This window comes from Helianthus annuus, chromosome 5, assembly GCF_002127325.2.
Source record: "Helianthus annuus cultivar XRQ/B chromosome 5, HanXRQr2.0-SUNRISE, whole genome shotgun sequence".
Classification (NCBI taxonomy): Eukaryota; Viridiplantae; Streptophyta; class Magnoliopsida; order Asterales; family Asteraceae; genus Helianthus; species Helianthus annuus.
In genome coordinates, this window is record NC_035437.2 from 166,367,322 (window position 1) to 166,371,425 (window position 4,104).

Genomic DNA, 4,104 nt, shown 5'->3' on the forward strand with positions numbered 1-4,104 from the left:
TTAATATACAAACTACCCGAAAATCAATTAACTGGTTTTGCTGAAGGGTTAACTGGTGGAAGTTTGGTTGGTACCAGGTAAGTGGTAACGAACTAATAGTCCATAACATCACTGATAAAACACAATAATATCATAACCTACAATAATATCCAAACCTCAAAGTACATTAAAATCAAGTTACTTGCTCAATGTCCCTTTCAACTTGCCCTCCGGTCCTACTAACATCCGAATTCATCGTCTATTCGCCATAACAATCTTAAGCATTCACGCAACAATCAAGTCCCAACATCCACCACCGTAACAATCAACATCATCTCCTTCTCAATTGTCCAAAATCACCTAACCCCAGTTCTGTCCTATTCATAAGTTAACCAAACCCCACAAAGATGCACACATCTAGGTCAAAATAGGAATAACAACAAAAGGGAAAACAATAACAAACATTCTCGGAGAAGAATACACTAAGACATTTCTTTATATCTGAAAAATAAGCAAGAAATAAGATAAAGACGTTCAGTCTTCTTCTTCCCAAAGTCATTTGAGTTTGATGTCGCGGGGATCGATAAGTTAGTTATCGAATCGTACATCAAGTGAGTTTTCTTTCTGTACAAACATTTAACTGTTGATGGAGGGTATTTTCTGCATTACATACAAAAACACACTTTACAAACTGATATATTCTGAAATGTGAAAGATTTGATACAGGGAAAGTTCTAAAATTGCTGCCAAACTAACTTAGACATTAACTGTACTATTTCTTCTGTTTAAGAGACCTTCTGGATGAATTTTACTGCTGTAAATTTCAATGGGCGACTGACTCTTTGAAAATGCACCCGAAATAAATAACTACCATATGAAGAGTCATGATGCTTCAGCCAAAAATTAGACGACGGATAAATGTCCTATTTTCTGTTTTTGTGGTTGCGACGGGACCGTTAAAAACCGGAAAAATATAATATATGACTGGAATATGAACTATAACAGATTAGCACTTCTAAATGTTATTTATAAACAATACCTCAACATAATAAATGATGGAATAAATTAGCTGAAATCTAACCTTGGATTTGGGGATAACCTTAACAGCAACCTCATGGTATACCCAAAATACCCCAACAGAATCAATGATCTGCAAATAACATGTCTGCAAATAACCGGTGGAATGGTCTATAAGAACTTATTTAAAAGCTTATAATGATGAAGTGTATGGTTTTCAGTTTTGACTACATACTTAACTACTTATATAGTTTGCAACAAAAAAGACATTAATAAAAAGGCCTAACGAACCTTTTCTCCCAACGATTTGCACTAAAAAGAAGATGGATTGTGTGATCATCAAACTGCGATTGGTTGGAAAGATACGATGAAATCATTTTGCCCACAACATTATCTCTATCTGGAAACGAACGAAACCGATCAATTTAACAACAATAAGTATCAGATTCAAAATGAAGATAAACGAAACCTACGGTTGCTAGAACCGAACATAATTCCCTTTTGTTACTTCACTGCGTGTTCAACACCAAGCTTCCAATCTCAAACTATGCAAAAAAACAGTAAACATATACAAATTAACAAACAAATAACTCCAAAAGAACGAAATCGATCGATTCAAAGAAAAAAAACTTACAAATCACGCAGCAAAAAACAAAATCATATCCACTATGTACAACAGAATCATAATTTCTTCAATCTTAACCACGATTCATGTCTGATCATATCATGCCCAGTGTTCAAATGATCAAGTAACCTTTATAAGATCTTTGTCAACAAAAAGCTTGTTCAGTGTCGAAGTTCCAGTTTTGTCACTGCAAAGAACATCCATGCCTACCATTTCTTCTATTGGTGTCATTCTATTTGTGATAGTTTCATGCAGTGATGTAGATAAGTGGCACAAAAGCTCATGAAACAACAAAATCACAAAGAATATTCAATCAACCTGCTGAGATAAATGAGAACCAATTGCCCCTGTGATAGAGGAAAATGTTGTCATTGCAATAGGAATTCCACTATGTCATCTTTCATATCCAGCAAAGTTATGCCCAAATTTGCAAAACAAAATAAATTTCCTGGCGAGTAACCTCCACTTTTGGGAATAACTTTGCTCAAAGTGTTGGCATTGATTGTTCGATTAACGATAGGCAGTTTAATTAATCATAACAAAATAAATTACCAAACCACGAAACTTTGAACCCATTTCAAGTTACCTCGGCCCCGACTACACAATAGCATGCAAATTCTCAATCGAATCAAGAATCCAATCAGAATTAGGATGTGGTGCAAGATCGATTTCCTGTCGAGTAACCTCCACTTTCTGCCACTCGTCCCATCTTTCGGCCAACCCGTCACCTTCCAGCATTCTGACCACATCAGACATTTTGGGTCGGTCCATTGGTGAGCCTTGGGTGCACAGCAATGCCACCTGGATCAGCTGCGCAACTTCTGAATCGATGTAATTCGTCTCTAGATCAGGGTCCACAAGCATTTATAGTTTTCGCTCTTTTAAAAGCCCTTTCACCTGATAAACACAAATGTTGCTTCATGTGAAAAAAGTAGTTATCTCAAGCGGGTAAAATAGTTCAAATAAGAAGTTTTATTTGAAAGTTGAAACTGGTTAGAAAGTTGAAAGCCATCAAAAGTGTATTTTTATACATACATCTTCATAAATCATTTTCTTATAAACTTAAATTAATATGTAAATATAAAACTTTGCTGATATTTAAAACATGAATAAGTAATAAAACTCTACAAACCAACCAAAGACTATAAAGTACCCATCTTGATACAACCAACAAAGTTATGCCCAAAATTGCAAAACAAAATTAAATAACCGAGGGAATGAACTGTGTTGATATATCCACGACGGTTTTATCAGTCAAAATCTCTCGACTTTACCAAGTTTCTACTGATATCCAAGACATTTCATCAAACAGGTGTCGGTTGTTAGAAATAACTCAACCTAAACCCTAAACTATGAATACTAATGCTAAAAGTTCGGATGAAAAGAGAAATAAGACCTGTAAATTACTCAAAATCCACCGCCATATACGAAGAAAACCTTACAAATACATCAATAACAAATTTCAAAAAACAAAAAACTGAAAATAACCTGACAAATTATGTACTTACGGAGCTGGGTGAACCTAATGGAAGGTGAAGAAGATGCAGAGCAAAACTTCTACAACACACACAAAGAAGATCAAATTCACAAATGCTTTACAACAATTAACATACAACATACCTTGATTTCATGAGCGATTACACTGGGTGCTTCAATTATCGGAGTGCAATTGAGAGATTCGAGGAACCGGTGCTCTAAATCGACAACTTTGATGTTGCGATGACAGAGATGTTTGGAATCGGTCTTGCGACGAAATGATGCTTCACTTTTACTTTTCAAAGCATAATGGATTTTGATAGATAGGGATGGAGGGGAATGGGGCAAAAACACAGGTCTGGGATCCCTATTAAAAGGAAGGGTATATGGAAGTTACAAGAAACGTGGGGAGGGGACGTGGGAGATATCAACCCTGAAACCGTTCGTAACTTCCTTATTTTTGGAGAGAGAGTGTGTAACCTCCATAAACTACCAAGAAAGCAGTTTTTATCTTAGTTTAGACTGACATGATTAAAAGAAGATGAGTTTATATGGTTAAATAAGATATTTTAGGTGGTTGAGTTGTGGAGATAGTGGGCAGCAAAATGTGGAGGTAACCACCACCTAGGAAAACCGTAAAAAACTGCTTTGAACCGCTATTAGAGCGGTTATTTTTGGGAGTTTAAACGGCTGAGATTTCATCTCAGCATGATCCGACGGTGAATATTGATTTGCAAAGCAGTTAGACTTAATGGGTTTAATATATATATATAATTATACGTTAGTGATGAGGTGAGTAAAGATGTTAAGGTAATGCTGAATTGTTGCTGCAAGTGGATCCATTGGTGAAACTACTGTAGTAGATATAGTAAAATAGATTGAAGGAAAAGCCACAAGTGAAGGAAGACCTGTATCACAATCAAATGATCAGCATATCATGCAATAATTAATCTATTAAATATAGAGTAAAATGTCATTTTCGTCCCTGAGGTTTCGTTACTTTCGTC

The 4,104-nt window shown here is 35.6% G+C and overlaps 1 long non-coding RNA gene across 1 annotated transcript; it reads right to left on the bottom strand.

The window, feature by feature from the left end:
* Nucleotides 1-335: 335 nt before the first annotated feature.
* Nucleotides 336-3,606, bottom strand: LOC110941702. Its single transcript, XR_004893549.1, has 7 exons — nucleotides 3,130-3,606; nucleotides 2,208-2,518; nucleotides 1,631-1,939; nucleotides 1,470-1,541; nucleotides 1,288-1,392; nucleotides 1,061-1,144; nucleotides 336-639 (listed from the first exon to the last, which is right to left on the bottom strand). It is a non-coding gene; the product is annotated as an uncharacterized LOC110941702 (long non-coding RNA).
* Between the last annotated feature and the right edge of the window lie 498 nt (nucleotides 3,607-4,104).